The sequence below is a fragment of the Mus pahari genome, chromosome 3 (genome assembly GCF_900095145.1).
Source record: "Mus pahari chromosome 3, PAHARI_EIJ_v1.1, whole genome shotgun sequence".
Lineage (NCBI taxonomy): Eukaryota > Metazoa > Chordata > Mammalia > Rodentia > Muridae > Mus > Mus pahari.
In genome coordinates, this window is record NC_034592.1 from 63364793 (window position 1) to 63383914 (window position 19122).

Sequence of the window (19122 nt, forward strand, 5' to 3'; positions counted from 1 at the left end):
CATACCTAGTCCTGCAGTGACTTGAGTACCAGGGTGGGTTAGTTTTCTGGGAGGGATCTTTCCCTTCTCAGAGGTGAAGGAGAGTAGGGGGTGGGTGGAGGGTTTGGGGGAGGGAGACTGGGTGGAGGGGGCACTGTGATAGGAATGCAAATTGAATAAATAAATAAATGGAAAAATATTTTAGTGTAAAAAAATTAAGTGCCAAATTAACAATAAGTCCACACTAAATGGATCAAAAAAAAAAATGCAGAAATGAGGTATTAGGAGAAAAGAGGAAAAATACCTCAAGACACAGCACAGATGATGTCTTTCTAGACTTTATCCCAATAGCACAGGATACGCTAGCAATAACTAATGAGTAGGACTGTATGAAATTAAAACGCTTCTACAGAGCAAAGGGAAAAGTACTGGAATTAAAGACAAAGCCTTTAGAATGGTAGGAAACCTCTGAGCGCCCCCCCCCACACACACACAAGGGATTATTATGCAGAATGTATAAAGAACTCAGAGAAGGTAGCCCTTGAAAGAACAATGATCAATAAACAGACAAATGAACCAGACACTGTTCAAAGGAAGAAATACAAATAACAACCGAGCCTGTTTTAAAAATGTTCTTTACCCACCTAGGGAATGTGAAGCAAACTCCAGCAGCATTCCAGCTCACAGTAGTCAGAACCAATGACACATGCTGGTGAGGATGTGTGGAAAGGAGCCCTCATGGCTACTGGTAGGAATACAAACAGGTCAGGTACAATGACAGTCAGTGTGGAAGTTCTTCAAAAGGCTAAAATCTGACCTATGTTATCTAGATATACCAATCAAAGTCAGTACACATTAGAAGTTTTGGCACACCCCTACTTATGACAGCCCCATTCACAGCAGCTGCCTCGGGCAGTCAGAGTAATCGCTAAGGAATACATGGATGGATGGATGGATGGATGGATGGATGGATGGAGAGAGGGATGGAAAGAGGGATGGGTGGATGGATAAGGTGTGGTGCATATACTTAAAGGAGGATTATTCAACCATGAAGTTGAACAAAACCATGCCTTTTCCAAGAAAATTGATAACACCAGATTTCATTATCTCAAGTAAGGCACATAGATGTAGAAAGTCAAGTCTTACATGTTTTCTCTCATATCTGAAATCTGGGGTTGCAAGGAATGTTACGAAAGTGGGAGGGCGACCAAGGAAGACTATTAGGGACAGTGAAGGGAATTTGGGTAAGGAGGGGAAAGTGAGGAACAGAGGAGAATATAATCAATGTACATGCATGTATGAAAATGTTGTAAGAAACCCATAATTTTACGCATTGCCACAAGCTAATAGAAGAAAAATGATTTATGAATGAAATGTCAAGTCCCAAAGAAATGGAATATAGGGCCATGTTGGAGTTTTACCAAGATCCTCCCCATATTTGTTTTGTTTTTGAGCAGAGTTCAAGGTTGTGTTCTTCGAGGTATAGCTTAGAAATGGATCATCAACGATGCTGATGAAAGATACATTCATCAGTCAGTTGGGATGAAGTTGATGTTTTCTAATGAAATCCGAGGAATCTAATGCTAACAAAAGCCAGGGTGGAGACAGCTTCCCTCCAGGAAAGAGGGGAACATGGTTGTCACAGAAGAGGGCAAATCAAGCCCTTCCTCTTTCGTGCTAGAGCCGAGGGGAGGTTGTAAATTGTAGACATGTTCCTGAACACAATCCCAATGAACCCATTTGTTCACCAAGCTGGGTTGAGTGCAGTCTTTTCATTGGCCTGTTATTGCTCTATCTGGATTTCCCAGGAACATTGTACAGCATAAGCTAATGTATAGCTGTAGATTCAACTGGCTGAAGGAAATAGGCATTCTAGAAAGAAATCACATAGAGAACTCAAATAACTCTAGAATAGATAGGGTGGGGGCTGGGACATTGGAAGCCAAACTGATGAGCAAGAACTGAGAAGAGTCATTGGGGGGGGGGGAGTGGAGCATCTTTACATGGGACATTACAGGAAAACCTACCAACCTACCAACAAACAACATGGTAATTGATGCTGAATTCTTGGTGTCTAATAAAGATTGTTTGAACGTTTGACAAGCTCTAACCTTCTTGATGAAACCCCCAGAGAGGTGGCTCAGTGGTCAAGAGTGTCTTCTGCTTTTTTTCAGAGGACCTACAATCAGTTCCTAGCATCTTGGTGAGGTGCCTCGCCACTACCTGTAACTCCTGATCCCAGGGATCCGTCTGAGGTCTCTGGCATCTTGGGCAACCATACTTACATGCACATCCTCATCTGCATGTACAGAAACATAATTAAACAACAACAATGATCCATTTTAAAAGCTCCAAATCTGTGGAATTTGGAAGCACGCACAACTGAAAGCACCTGCAGCTAAGAGTTCTGACTATCCTTAAAGAACTTTCTCCTCAGGGACGTGCCTAAGACCTCCTGGCCTTGGTTGGGCACGAGGTCAGCAAGGAGCATAGCTCACTGCACCAACTCTGTGGAAGCAGAGGGAAGAGGGAAGATCCTCCGTGGGGAAGAGGAAGATGCAGGAGAGCAGGCTGTGAATACCTTGGCCTTCTGGTTCTGAGGAGTTGTCAGATGGAGAAATGTCTAGTTGGAGGAGTTCTAATATTTCCCATCTTTTCTCATTGAAATATGGCTTCCTTCTATCTAAACATCGAAGGACCGATGCTGGAACCCTTCAGAGTCATTGAGGAACATGGCAGGAAGTAGCTCCCCTAAGTAGTTCTCACCCAGAGACAGATAGACTTGGGCAGAAGAAACCCCCAGCTCTTGTTGTGAAATATTTGCTTTCGTGTTTTATGTCCAAATCGTTGTTTATTCTGATATAGGCAAACCCTGAGGCTGGAAGGCAGTCTTGTTACCTCCAGGGCAACCTTCTCCTCAGGTGAGTAGCAAGCCAGGAACAGAAACCTCGTTCTCTTGCCTTTGAAATGATGAGATTTATAAACGCCTTGTGATTTATCTTAGAAGCCTTCCACTTAGTGCTTGGGCAATTTAAATCTCACCAGAAGAGTCGAATGTAGAAAGATGGGCCAGAGTTTTAGTCTTACATTTGTGGTAGGAATACATAGAGAAGGGCCTGGAAATAAAGGGGCAGGAACAACTCCAGAGCATAAATATTTCACCACCAACCTTCTATTTCTCTCCTTCACACAGGCCTGTGATATTTGGCTGAAATACAAATCTGTGGTAATGCTTTCTAGAAGGAGCACGACTGAAAGTATTTTAGCAACTTAGGTTAAATCTATTTAGATTCTTATAAAAGTGGTTAGAATGCCCTTCCTGAGTAGTTGGTCTGCTGCATTCTCGATCTATTTAAGAATAAGAATGAGTTAACTATTGCCTCTTGCTTAAAAGTCAAAATTAGGATGCCTCTCCTTGGGAATGTATAGCATGGTATAAATAGCACTTGCTAATATTGTTAACAAGGAACTGTCCTACTTTTTAACGAAGAGATAAAAGGTGGCTTTCTAGCAGCAGAGAACCACTCTTGCTACCAACTCACCTCATTTCATAAATATAATTAAATGATCTAAATTCAAACTCCAAATCTAGGGTGAATTAGACCTGGTAGAATTAGAACTCCCTTGTGCTCTTAGCAGAGCAAGCAAGAGGTCATATCCAACACCATATCCAGCTCTTTGATGTCATGGCTCCTGAGGAAGTGCTCAGCCATCGTAATTAAAGCCTCACAAAGGATGAATTATAGCGTGAATGGCAGGGGAAAAATTAAATGTTGATTTTTTATCATGCAGAATTCATATGGAGGCGGAGTAAAGTCATGAATTGATGGCATTTTGTGGTTGTGGAAGCTCTAAAGTGGGTCTCTTGTTACTAAGAAAACATGTCACAGATATATAAAACAGGTTCAACAAGAATTTGCAGTTAGTCGTGGAGAATTTTCTTGGGGAGATGCTGACAAAAGTGTACCTCTCCACTAAGATACAGCACCAGTGACAGGACAGAGTAATAGTCATTCCCAAGTCCACCTTGGAGAACAATGGGGTCTATTGGGCTTGCTTTCTGAGCATGGGAGGGGTTATTTATAGGCGTGTGGCCCTCAGACAGCTGTGCTATGGAAAATTCTCACTCCAGCATGGTTGATGACTTTCCCATAGCCATGGACATGAAATTCCTCACCAGTTAACCCTCCGTTTACTGTATAGTCAGTCATTTTTGGAAACCTCATGTAGCAGGGGCAGAAATACAGATAGCTAGAGGGGACGTACAAAGAGTATCTGAGATAAAAGGTGAGTGTCTGATGACTCCCTTCATCCCCTCTTTCTATGAGTAGACGTCTAAGGTCTGATAATGAGATCTCTTTCAGGCAGTCATAGCTGCACTGGAGAAGATGGTACCAGCCTTTATGCTCAGAGGGCATCGTTCCACATTACAGATGGGCATCCCAGGTCTACAATGCCTGTGGACAAGCTATTGCCCAATGGAGTCATGGCTGGCCTGGTTGCTGAACTTGGAAGTCCTTAACTATGAGGCAGAGACCATGTTTTGCTCACCTTTGATGTCCCCGAAGAAATCTAACTCCTCTTGCAAAAATGCAAAGATCATTGACCATACCCAGTGGAGAAAAATAAAAGGGAATCTATGGTTAGTTAGCTTCTTCAGAGACATTTGGACAGGGAACCATCTCCTATCCTGTGGGGAGTATCTTTTTCTATCATTTACACCACATAAAAGGTTGGGAATATTTTTGTTGTTTTAACTGTTGCCCTGAAAGTTCATCCTGGATTAAGGTTAGTTTTTGTTCAGAAGAATAACTTAATCCATGGTTGAATTAAAAAGTGAATATGTAAGGGACAGTGGTTGTCAGCTGTCACACTCAGAAGAGTCTTGTCTCGGGCCTTCTAAGGAGCGCTCAGTGAAGTAGATGGATGTGTACCTATTAATATGTAGATAATTAAATGAATGTGGCCCATACAGAAGTGAATGATTATTTGGCCTTAAGTGGAAGGACGTATACACACAGTGACACCGATGACCTTCAAGACATCATCATGTGTTAAGGAACAAGAGGATTGTTTGAATCTGTTCATACGAAGTTCCTAAAGTAGCCCAAGTCATAGTACTAGAAGGTAGAGCTACGCTTTCCCAGTGATGGTGCAGGAGGAAAGGTGAGTTAGTGTTTAAAGCATACAGAATGTCATTTGGGGAAGATGAACACCCCCTGAATAGAAGCAGCAGTGATGGCTGTACAACAGTGAGCGTTAGCTTTGTGGTTATTGTAAATCCTGCCGCTACGCACATGGAGGTATGGTGTGTTTCTGAGCCCATATTGGCTACTTTCTTGTTGCTGTGATAGGACGCCCTGACAAGAAGCAACTGTGAGGGGCGAAGGTTTGTTTAGGCTTATTGTTCCAGATAGAATAAAGTCTACCATGTTGGGAAGGTGTGGAGGATGGAGAGAGAGAGAGAGCGAGAGAGAGCCAGAGCACCAAGCTGTCAAACTTCAAAGATGACCCTCAGTATCATACTCCCTCAGCTGGGGACTCCACGTTCCTCATGACCCTATGTGGGATGTTTCACATTCAAACTAAAAGTCCCCACTTTCAATTTGGGGGACTATGAGCTCATTAGATTACTGGATCATATTGTAGCATTTTTTAGGAACTGCCAAATAGTGTTATTTTGGTACAACACACACACACACACACACACACACACACACACACTTGCTCATTCTTACTAGTTGTTTCTGTAGGACAAAATTCCAAAAGCATAGAAGTAGAGTTGGCTATTCAAAACCATTGGATGTCTATTGCAAGTTTTGCCTTAAGAAGCAGTGTATTAATCTGCATTCCCATTTATAGTTCTTTGCAGCACTGAAGATCCTTGCTTCAAGGTGGGCTAGCAAATTTTGCAGGATGAAGTATTGGCTTAGGCAGTTTGGGTTTGGGTTGCACCAACGGTGAGGCTGGGAGCCTCTTATCATTTATGGCCATTTGTAATTCTTCTCCGGTGGCTTTCCTGTCTTTATCCTTTGTCACTTCCTCACTGTGACATCTTTTTCCTAGTGGCTCGGTCTGTGCAAATTACAAAAAATCATCACTTTGTCTTTGGCAATTTTTTTCTCTTTCTTTCTCTTTCTTTCTTTCTTTCTTTCTTTCTTTCTTTCTTTCTTTCTTTCTTTCTTTCTTTCATTTTTTTTTAAAACTAGTGTCTTCTGACCATACTCAGGAGTCTTTTTTAAAGTATCTTCAAAAGTCAATTTGTATTATAAATATAATTATTTATTTATTAGTAAATTATTTTACTATAATAAACTATACATTTCATAATAAACTGTAATAAATAAAATTAAATTGAAATTATTTAATTATAAATATAAATTGCAATATAAATGTGTTCTTTTTATTAGTTTTACTATGATTTTTATATTATGTTCTTAAATACTCCTTTCGTTTTGTTATTTATTAATAAACCCACTTTTATTTGTTTTCAGTGCTTTAAATTGTGATCGGCACTGCACTGAATGTCCACGTTGGTATGAGGAGAGACGCTGGATGCCGGGTCTTTCCGTCAAACAGCCAATTGGCTGTCTGCTTCCTCTTCCCTCACTAATTTACGTTGCAAAGATTAGTCATATTAAAGCACCACACTCCTTATTTGTTTTCTTTCCTGCCTCTCATCTGCTAATTTCATAACATAGTATTTTATTGTGGCTTCATAACCCTATTGAAACATATTAAACATAGCCTTCCCCTCCACCACCTTTATTAATTTTTTGATTGTTTGCGGCTATTTTTGCTCGTATATTCTTGCAGATAAACTTCAAGAACAATTGCTAAAGTTTATTAAACTCTATTGGGGTGCTGTTGAATTTACAGATTAATTTGGAGAAATTGACATCTTTAAAATACTGAGTCTTTTTTCATCTGGGAACAAAGCACTTTACAAATCTATTTATCTAAGTCATTTTAATTAACAGTTACCTCTTGATTGCTCTCAGGTGAAGACAAGTCCCAATTTTGAGTTTTTTGTAAGAGCCTCCCGTTCTGCTTAATTATCTGCTTTGTTTTTCTCCACTGTTTTCCTCGCCCTCAGCCGCAGAGTACAGCGCTCATTAGCATTGGGACGCAAGCACGTTAGAAGAAAAATATTTCACTAAACTTCTGCGGGGAGAAGAGGAGGATGAGAACACCATCGTCAGCCGTGCCCATCTGGGATGGAAAGGAATAAGTGCGTGGAAGGAGGGAGAAAGGGAGAAAGCAGAGTCCTGCAGAATCAAGTGTACCAGACCCTGGTTCTAAGAACCGGAAATCCCATGATTGACTTATTCATTTGAAATGTTCATTCCTAGAAAGTGAGACGAAGCCAGGCCTAAGCATGCACAAAAATGTTTGAGTCCCTGGACTCAAATACAAATGATATTTTTGGAATGGCAGAGTTACTGATAATATTTCAAACTAAAAGGGAGAACTACATTTAAAAATTTAACAGCCAATAAGCTTTGGGTAAATAAAGCATAAAGAAAATAGGGATCTCTTAAGAGACAATTGTAACTATTTATCAGCACCATGGTGGCGTCATACACATGATGCCATCCTTTGTAGCTCCTACATGATGGATAAACTGCCTTTAAATTGCATTAAATTGACAATAAAAGGCCAAAGAATGAAATAAACACGTTTTTAAAAAAAGACCATCCCAGTGGCCACTAGAGGGAACAATAAGCAGCCTTTCTTCCAGACATTTGAGCAGAAGAATATTGTGGAGAAATGGGAGGCAATTGGAGGCAGAACACTTGAAGCCACCTCAATCACTTTTCTGGGAGAGCAATGGCTTTTAGAAACGGTCATCCTGCCTGACATCTAACCCCAGCGGAGCATCAAGAGCCTTTTGAGGGGAATGTGTGTCTTGGTGGAAGTAAAGTGAATCTATCAATGAATACAGAAGCATTTCTAAGGAGTTCATTAGGAAAGCTAAGCCTTGATTCATATGCAGAAGTGTGCCGCCATCTCATTCATTAAGCCTGTTGGTTAAAACCTCTTCAAAGTGACTTCACAAAGATACCCCACCACTGCCACCTTCAAAAACAGAAATGAAAGCATAGGCTTATTTTTTTTAAAATGCATTTATTTACATTCCAGTCTTCTCCTCCCCCCACCCCACCCCCATCTCCTCTCCCACAGTTCCTCATCCCATTCCTCCCCCCCCCCTTGTCTCCCAGAGGGTGCTCCCCTCCACCAGGCCTCCTCCTTCCCTGGGGCCTCAAGTATCTGTAGGATTGAGCACATCTTCTCCCACTGAGGCCTGGCTAGGCAGACTCTTCAGTATTTGTGCCAGAGGCCTTGGACCAGCCGGTGGATGCTCCTGGATGGTGGCTCAGTCTGTGGGAGACCCTGGGATCTGGGTAAGTTGTGACTGCTGGTCTTCTTATGGTGTCCTCTTCTTCAATCCTTCCCCTAATTCAACCGTGGGGTCCCCGACTTGGGTCCAATGGTTGGGTGTAAGTATCTGCTTCTGCCTCAGTCAGCTGCTGGTAGGGCCTCTCAGAGGACAGCCATGCCAGGCTCCTGTCTGTAAGCACAACATGACATCAATAACAGGCTTTTTACAACCTCAGGAATCAATGTTCTGGGCCAGGAGTGCTTCCAGGGAGAGCACATGCAGGGCCTGTCTCCTTCACTGCTGAGGTCTCAGGACAGTAGTTCAGAGCACTTGACAATAGGCACTGGCTTCAGGAGGGTCTAAGAGGAGTAGGTTCTGTGTGATCCTTTTTTTTTTTGGTTGGGCCATCCAATGCTCACCTAGTCTACTGAAGTATTTCATGGGGAAAATGGTCTTTTATACAAGATTCCACCTATTACCCATTATAAATAACCTCCATCCTTTACATCTTAAGTATTATTCAGCATTCCAAACTCACCATGCTTTTAAAAGAGAAACACACACACACACACACACACACACACACACACACACACATTCACTCACACAGACACAAAAAAACCTTGGAAACATTGGTGATCTTGATCACAAGAGGAAATAAAACAAGCTTATCTCATTGGAAAAGGAAACTCTGGAAAACAGCCTTGCCTAATACTGCACAAAGCTTTACAACTGATTGATTATCTTTCCATCTGGTCATCTAGGTCACTGCATCCAAGGAAGGAAGTAGAAACTCACATCAGTGCAAGAGCTCATGGGAATCGCCCTGGTTGGTAAAGGGAAGGCCTGGAAGACCGGATCCTGAGACCCTCATCATCCAGACCTGTGGGTACTTTGTTGTTGTTGTTGTTTGTGGATCATCTGCAACTGAGATAAGCCAGTGTAGGAATCCTAAGGGCATACCTCTCTAGAAAAACTTCAGATTTAACATGAGGAAGGTATTTCCGATTGGCTGTGAGTGCGCCTGTGTGCTGTCACGTGTCATTTTGGTTTCTCAATTACTTACTTTCCCAGGTCCAGTTTATTATATAGACATAGCACCCAGCTAATACCTTGCAAAGAGACAATTCTGTGTCTTCAGCAGTTGAATGCCCTTGGTTTTCATTACATTATCATCCTGCTTTGATTTATTGATTTTGTAGAAAACCTTCTCAAAGCCCGAAGAGCTGCAGAGTGTGTGCTCAAATTCTTTCAGCTTTTGATAAAGGCATTTGAATAATATACACTGTTTATCCATGTTGCTACTCCGTAATAATAATCTGCCTGAACTAGATACTGTGTTCCTCAGCTTTGTGTCATTGTGACAAATTATTCCAGTAATATCACCTCAGAGGGAGGAAAGGTTTATCTTGGTCCACAGTTTCAGAGGTTCCAGGCTGTGTTTGCATGGCTCTATTGCTCTAGGCTCCAAGCAAGGTAGAATAGCATGACAGGCAAGGCATGGTGGAACAAAGATGTGTACTTTATTATGGTCAGGAAGTGAAGAGAGGGGGAAGGATAGGGGAGGGGAGTAAAGGAAGAAGAGAGGGAGGGAACAGGAACCAAACATACTCTTCAAATGTGTTTCCAGTGACCCACTTCCTCCAACCGGGCTTCATCTCCTACAGTCCTCATTGCCTCTCAGCCCTTATATATGATTCTACTGTGGCTCAATTGTGTGTTGACTTTTGAGTCTTCACTATCCATTTGTATTCCTTACTCTTCACCTCTGAATTTTGCAACATTGGGGACTGAGCCTTCAACATATCTGCCTTCTGGGGGACAGTTTCTATTTTTGATGTTTTAAGTATCAGCAAGAAGGAGGTTGTATGAAAATGGGATAATGTTTTCTGTACACGACACATCATTACCCAGATATAGAAAGCTGTTATTGATGAGAGTCTTTTCTGACACTCCCTAATTTACATACAAACTAGATTACTTCTGAACACATTTTCATGACATTATTGATCATTTCATTTGAACGGTACAGTGAAGTTTTCCTAGAATTAATAATTTTTTATTCAAGATATTTAATATATCTTTATGTCTGTCATCTCTATCACATACCCATGTTTACAAAATCAAACTGGATTAAAACCATTTTCCTAATATGTTCAACTGTTTAATTTTAAATACTTAATTTTTAAAAAATGTAATCCATTTGAAATTGTCATAGCTACCACAATTGATGTGTGTACCCCATCTTGAGACACACTGATTGAGACAGTTCCCACCTAGGAAATGTCATGCTTGATACTGATGGTTGATATGCACAGGATATAGAAAATTCCCAGAGACAAAGCTCTTGCATGTCTGTGAGGAGTTTCTTAACTAGGGAAACTGAGGTAAGAAGGCCCACTCTAAACATGGGCTGTGTCCCAGCACTGAGAGAAAATGATAAAAGAAGCTGAACACCAGCATCCATCTCTGCCTCTTCCTCTGCTCCCCCCTCCTTCCTCCCTCCTGACTGTGAAAACATTGTGACAGTTGCCTCCTGGCATACTATGACTTCAAACTGTAGAGCAAATAAACTCATTTCTCTTGATGTACCTGAATCAGGTGTTGTGTCACAGCAACGAGAAAGCATCCTGTACAATGACTTACTATGCAAACACCGCCACTTTATAACTTTGATTATTTGTAAATCTGAGCCTGAGTTCCATATGGCCATGAAGTGAAGAGTTAATTGCCACAAAGGCCACTGCCTGTGCAACACATTTAGTCATCTTTTTAACTCCTCAGAGGGACTTCAGCTGATTAAAGACAATGTGTGTGAAATGAGTCAAGACATCATCTTCTGTATGTAATATTCACCTACATTACATGCATCAGAGTGCTAATATAAGACACAGATGTAGTTTCAGAATGGCCAGACTTTGGGTAAAACCAAATGAAAGCTCTGAGCCCCATTCTTAGTGCTTTCCATGGTAGTTCACATCACATTCTCTTTAGAACATTGTGTTCCTCAGGGCTGCAAGAACAGAGGCTCACTAAATTCAGCTCAAATCAAAGGGGAGAACTTTTGTAGGTATTTATAGACCTCAGAGACTGTAGGTTACCCAGTGGGGTTTGAGAAAACCCAAGTCCCTCTTTCAGAGGTTTTGTAATGGCTCCTCTGTTGCAGGCTCATTTAGTTTCTCTGTCATAATTCCCCACTCAACTGTCTTGCACACAGAATCAGGCTGAGGAGTCTAACCTAGCTTAGACATTTCCATGAAGTCAGAGGTCTCTGCCTATTCAGTCAATGACTCTTCTGGGACTCCTCTACAGAAATAGTAAGCCACAGCTGTCTGGTCACAGGAACTGTGGGGAAGGTAAACATGGGTCCTTCATGAATACATCAATTCCTCTTCCTAATAATCTTCCTTCACAAAGCACAGCAACACACTGTAGGGATCCTGGGGTCTACTAAGGGCCTATCTGAGTGTAGGATGCAAAAGGTGGTATTTTATATAATATGTCATGATTACAAAATCTTCTGTGGGTAAAACACGCTGTATTCTTCTTTAAGGTTTACTGTTGCTTAGGCTTGTCTTGGCTTTGTGTCAACTCTCCTTTCTAGGCTAGATTACCTCCTAGCTTTGATATTTAAAAAAGATTTTTTATTTTTAAAACCAGAGAAATTGTATTAGTAATAGACTCCTCCGTGGAGAATCAACCCCTTCGAACCTTCTATGGTGAGAACTGAGGAAATTAATGTTTAGCCTAATGTCTCACTGCCTTCAACAAATGTCATGAAATGATTTACTTCTTAAGTGTGTAGGCAGTGGGTGGTTCCCTTCCTCTAAATGTTGATATTCTGAATGAGTTCATTTTCTCATTGCTGCGAGAAACATCCAGTAGAAGCAACTTAAGGGGTTAAGGGCTTGTTCTGGTTACTGTCTTGGAGGGTACAACACACCACGACAGAAATATGGTGGCATCAGGGTGAGGCGGCTAGTTACTTAGACTGCAGACAAGAGGTAGAGTTGTGTTGTAAAATCTCAAGGCCCACTCAGTGACCCACTTCCTCCAGTGGGGTGCCACCTCAGGAAAGTTCTACAACCTTCCAAAAGAGTGCCACCCACTGGCAGTAAAGTGTCCAAACACACAAGCCCACGGGGGAATAGTTCACATAGAAACCAACACATCATGTGAACAGAGCTAGAAATGTTCATTACCACTGAAGTCATTAAGATTCACCTTTTCAGTATTATTTTATAGACAGAAAGAGTTCTATACAAAATAAACAACTCAACAACCACGGCTGGTAGATTCTAGTATGCATAAGAAGCAAATCAAAGATTCTTATCCAATCAGTATAAGAGAGTACAAGAAAAATGTGTTTTTGAGTAAGAACCTCAGCATACCTTGATACGAATGATCCTGGGATGCTCCAAGAAACCTTCTAGAACAAATTGCCATGCGTGGTTTGGAGATAATGTTAAGGAGACTCCCTCGGGATGTCTTGGCTCCAGCTTTGTGCAGGAAATCACCGCACAGTGCACTTCATCTTTAGGGCACTCATCCACTGGTCAGTTGGTTATACTAGCCTGAGTCTCATTTGCAAGGTGGGACAGGGAGCAACTGGTGTGAACTTAGTGTTCACCTGTTAGCCCAGCATCACCTAAATAGCTTCCTGTGCCTTCAGTGTCCTGTCCGTCCTCTCACAGGCTTTTGCTTTTCTTTGAAACAAGTGTTTTGCCAGGGGAAACATGGCTTTTGAAATCAGGTACATTTTCTTGGGCCTTGGAATACATGATTGGGTTAAATGATTACAAAAATGTTATGATAGTCTTTGGGGCTGTTTTGAAATGTCATACCATATGGTTTTTTGAATCATAAAAGCTTACAAGTGATACCAGTTCAAATTGAAAATCATATGACTAAAGTACTTAAGATATTCTGAAGCCCACAGGGAATTTTTAGTGTCTCTACAGGAAAAACGATAGAAAATTGAAGGCATGTAATAGCATGGGAGACTCTGGCCTTGCTTATCATAAGGATCTCCTGGGTTGTAAATGGAATTTCAAAAACATGATTGTTGCAAACTGAAAGGGATTTCAGAAAATGTCAGAAGCAAACTTATTTTCCTGATTTTAACCTGTGTTTTTTACCTAACGCTTTCTTCACAACAGAGCCCCTTTATTTTCCATTCCTACACTGAATGGTGACCTAAAGTCTTTTTATCTGTCTTAAACCTTTTTTCTTCTCAGCCAAAGTCAGGCTTGCTTTTGTAGTTTGTATTTTCTATAAGTTTAATCTCTGGGCCGTGAAGGAGTTAGACTCTGAGAACTTGTTTATTTTTTCCTAATTGTTTCCCTTGGAGATGAAAATGAACGGCCACTGCACTTTCCGATCAGATCTTCAGAGGCCTTCAGCGGCTCAAGGTCTGCCTTCACTTCTAATTGCTCTGTGCTATTAAACAAAGGCATAATTTATTTTCTGAAATGGAGTAGTCTTGTCTCAGAGATAATCTCAGGAAGCCTCTCTAATGTCTACTGGACAAACCATCCATTTATGAGTATGGCAGAATACTGTTTACTTCTTGGTAGTTATGAGGTGGGCAGTTGGCTCCCTCATGATGCACTTGCTGGTGGTGTTTAGAAGACAAGAGTGAGTCTAAGCCTTTAAGAGAGGAGCCATCTCACCAGCCTTCTCTTCTCTTCTGCACTTCCTTTGTCCCAGTCCCCAAATCAACATGGCCAACACTCTACAGACTGATCCTCCAAAATGTTGAGATAAAATAAAATTCCTTTTTAAGGTTCAGATTCTTTGTTGCATGCTGTAGCTTGAATATGAAATATACCTCAAGGCTTACGTGCTGACAGCTTGCTGCTATTGGAAGGTGGCAGAACTTTTGAGCAGGGGTTACTTAAAAGATACTAAGTTTTTGAAGGTGCTCCCTTGAAGATTGAATTGGGATAGGAGTTGGGTTCTCTCTCTCTCTCTCTCTCTCTCTCTCTCTCTCTCTCTCTCTCTCTCTCTCTGCATTGTGCTATCTTGTCTAAGGTATCTTAGGCTGTCAAAGCAATGGTTAGAGTGACACACAAGTGCGATCTTTCATGATTTTACAGTGACTACTGACTTAGAATCATATATATTGGGGTTTCTTAAAGACTTTTTGCTTATTCCTGTGGATTTTCTCACTCAGATGCAAAAGCACTAATATTTCAAGCCTAAAGACATCCCTTCATAAGGGTCCAGATGTTGACCTTTAAAAGCCAGAAAATGATCAGAATTCTGATAATTGTTTTTCCTGTTTTTCTTTCTTTTCAAAAAGGAAAGCATTTTCCTAGCTGGTACTGTCTGCTAACTCATACACAGTTCCTCCAGGCTACATTTCTTGATAAATTGTAGTTCGTGTCTTTGCATTTCTAAGAAGCTTATGGAAAGTCCCCAAGGGAAATAATAATTACAAGCATCATAATCTATACTTGAACCTGAGCTATATCTACTTCATTGGGCTAAGTCACTGTCCCTCTTAGTACCCAAGTTTTGTATTAGTTGTAGATTGTGGATTTAAGCAAAAGAATCATGAGAACAGAGAAGCCCAAGCACCAAGCTTGGAGAACAACAAAGAAAATACCTCCTGGAATCTGGTGGTATGGTCCACAGCGCTCTCAGGAGGCTACTCCAACTGTGATTTCCTTCTTTGTTCTTAAAATTGAAAGTCTTGGGAGGAAGTAGCTAACTGGCCATCTTTAGACCCTGCGTGCCTCCAGGCTGGAGAACTATAGAGACTCCTGTGTTGTGGCACAGAAGGGAATCAGCAATTTCCCAAAGGAAATGGGGAAAAAAAAACGAACAATAAGTAAAAAAATAACGATACACCCCTGCAGTAGCCAGGGAAAAAAATCTATCGTTTTCCTGAAACAGCTCTTGCTGTTTTAGTAGCACAGAGAATAGCTCGTTCCTATAGTGCAGACTCAATAGAGAGATGGTGTTTGGGAGTCTGTTTCTATTACATTTTTAAAAATTTGTTGTGTATGCACATGAATGTGTGTGTGTGTGTATGTGTGTGTGTGTGTGTGTGTGTGTGTGTGTTTGTAGAGATCAGGGGAAAAATTATGGGAGTGGGTTCTCTCCTTCAACCTTGTGGGACCCTGGGGGTCTGAACTCAAGTCATCAAGGATGTGTGCAAGTGACTTTACTAGCTGAGCCATGTTGCTGGCCTGGGAATTTGTCTTAATTTAAAAGGTTCACTCACCAGAGGGAATAAATAATCAGTTCTAGGACAGCACAGAGACATTTTTTTCTGTGTTTTTTTTTTTTTTTCCTTCATTCTTTCTAAGAAGTGGGAATATCTTAGGCAGAGCTGTTAACTTCTGAAATTACACTCTTGACATAACATCGCACTATTCATATTAGCAAAACATGGTAAGAATTACAACATTCTAACTCTAATTTCTGTGTGTTTACTCTTGTGAGCTAAGGGATGTTTCCCTGACACCCTGTCCCCAAGACTCATGTGCTGAAGCCCTCACCCCAGCACCTCAGAATGTGACTATTTTGGAGATAGGATTTAAATCAATAAAGTTAAATGAGGTCACAGAGGTGGGCCCAAATGACTGGTGTCTTCATCAAAAGAGGGCACAGGGACATTCAAGGAGAAAGAAATTGTGTGAAGACACAAAAGGACCAATGCTTCTTAAAGTCTGGCTAGAGGGACTGTCATGTAGCAGCCCTGGCAAATGCAGCATAAATTGGTATAGCAAGTTCTCGTTTATCGCAGCTCTGTGCAGAAAGAATAATAGCTTCTGTAGATGTGCACTTGACTTAGATTCTAGCATCTCACGGGCGACTGAGGGTTTATTCTTGATACTCCCTCCTCTTGCCATCTGCATTGGTAGCTATGGTGTTAGCTATTTTCTCTGACCTAAAGCCCAGATAGTGAGGTCTGTTGGTTCCCTGATGCTCTCATAACTTCCCACTCCTTTACAAGGGGTTGGAGAATTTTCTGGAATTCTGTCTCTGGAAGCCAAGCTCCCATGCCTACCTACACTTTGCTTAAAGCTCCACTCTGCTCTTTGTTTGGTACTGAATGTTGCTGGGGAGATACTTGTGGGGACTGCGCTGGGAGATGCACACCGATAGCACCCACTGGGCTCTAGAACACCCATCAGGGTGTTTCTGTAAATCCGGGTGCTTTGAGGCTGGGCTCTAGAGGCAGGGAAGGGATCAGCCTCTGCTCCTTTGTGCCAGCCAAGTTGAGAGTGAGCGTGCTTTTTTTAGTCTTCCAGTATGAATGAGAGCTATCTCATGAAAAAAAAAATTATGATTAAAATGGCTAGTATTGCTTGCCTAAAAGGCAGGATAACACCATTGTGAAAAGCCTTTGTTCTTTATTTTCTCTAACAAAATTTACATCAATCCTTTATCATCTGTGTAGGACTGATTTAGGAAGCTCCCCATCCCAGCCTCATGGTGATACCAAATTCCACCGATACCTAAGCCCCTTATAGAAAATATAGTATTTCTATATAATCTGTACACATGTGTGATTTAAATTGTCTGCAGATCATGCATATTGCTCAACACAATGAAAATGTTATATAAGTAGCTGTTATCCTATATTGTTTAGGGAATGGAATATTTGGTACAGATGTATTTTTCCACTAAGTATTTTCAATCCAAATGTGATTGATTCCAAAGACATAGGATCTATAGATGTAAAGGGTCAGCTGTGGACTGAAAGAATGTCTTGGTATGTAAAATTTTTGCTGCATGAACATTAGGACTTGATGTGGGGCCCTCAGGATTCACACAAGAGCTGGTGGCACCCCTCTGCAACCCCAGGACTCAGGAGGAGGGAGCAGAGATAGGTCGATTCTGAGAGACTACCGGTTGCCCATCCTAGCCAATCAGTAAGCTCTAAGTCCAGTGAGAGATCCTATCTCAAAAACTAAGGAAGGGTTATGTCATGGAGGAAGACACCCAAGGTCAACACATAAACAATGAAAAGTATATGCTGGGGGGGGGGTGCAGAAGGACTACATTTCATTATGGAAATCAAAAATTGGATAGTAACACTTTTTTGTCTGCATTTATGTTTTAGAAACTTTAAATTTATTGGAATCAACATATAATATTAATATTTTTATAAGGCTTTGTTACTTTTAGCTCTTATGAGTCGCTATGGAATGATCTACACAGATCTACTTATACTTGACATAAAGGCAGCCCATTGTGCCTAAGTTCAGTAGCAGCCTCTTTGCTTAGAAAGTTTCTTTGAGACAGTTCTTCCCTTTAAAAAGCTCAATGTTCTCCATGCTCGATAAAGGAAGCAAATCAGAAGCTCCCTGAAACACAAGGAATTCATTCCTCTGTTATTGCCACCTGCTGTCTCCACCTGTGGGTGAGAGCAGAAAGAGAGGTATTTACTCCACTACTTCCTGGTGCCACAGCAAGTTCCCCTAAGCACCTCCGAAACGGGGTGAAAGGGGTGCGAGAGAGAAAGGACAAGCTTGGCAGTGTGTTCAGTTATGTCTTCTTTCTATTTTGAGACATCTATCGCTTCAGGTTTTCGCTGGGATGAACGTAGATTCCTTCTACCCACTATGCACAAGGCTTAAATCAGAATTCTCCTCACCTGAAGGTTAAGCCTCCTTTATGGACTTGGAGCTACATTCTTCTCCTGAACCTGAAGCAGATCGATTCATCTCTCACAGGATGGCGGTACAGGAGGTCAGTCAGTGAGTCTCTCGCAGCAACATTGAATCCCCTGCTCAGTTCCGTGCCTACCACCAGAAGTCACGTGAGCATCTGTTAGCGCTCTCAATTTATCTCAATTGAAAATATTGATCACCTACTAGACAATTAACAAAGGGCAGAGCATGTGGAATCTTAAGTAAATATCTGAAGATTACGACCTTGTTGAAAAAACTTGACACTTGAATGGAAAAACGATATAAGAGAAAATAAAAATCGAGACAAAAATATATAGTAACCCCAAGGGACTGAAAACACATATCATATGAAGATATGCTCACATTTTTTAATGCCATACAGAAACTTGTATGTGGGTCTTCATGTCAGCTTTATTTGTAATAAGCCTGAAATAAACTTATACCAGGTTTCTATTGCTGTGAAACACATTAGCCTAAAATTTAATGATGTAAAGCAGCAAATATTTATTGTCACACCAGACCAGACACCTCTTCTAGGCAATTCTGGTTTTGGGTGTCCTATGAAGTTGAAATTAAGCTGTCCAGAGGCTGTGGTCATCTGAGATCTAGGAGGAAGTTAAAAGGTTTGCCTCTAATGGGGTTGATGGTTGATGGTTGATGGACCCATTTCTATTTATGTGCTGTTGTGTGCTAGTTTTCCTGAGGAGATGTGAACAAAGTCTCCTCACCTCAGATAGACAACCAACCACACACCAAAGCAACAATTCTACCAAAGTTCAACTTGGCATAATGAGCTTATTTGGACTTCTTGCAGGAATGGAAGAGGAGCTACCTACAGAAGCAGGGACAATTCAGAGGCATTTGCACCAGCAAAAAGCCCACCCCAGCACGGGTGAGGACCACGAAAGCCACAGCAATGGAGCTCTCGGTTCAGCTTGCAGGCCGCTCTGTAGGTCAGAATCTCAAATCCAGGGGGCTTGGCTGGGTGGAGAGTCCAATTGGCTCCAGTCTCTTCCCGAGGCAGCTGTTCACCATTTCTGAAACCTTGGCGAGAAGCCTGTGAATCCTGTACATGTGGGCCCTCCCAGCCCTGGGAGGTTTGTGCATTCC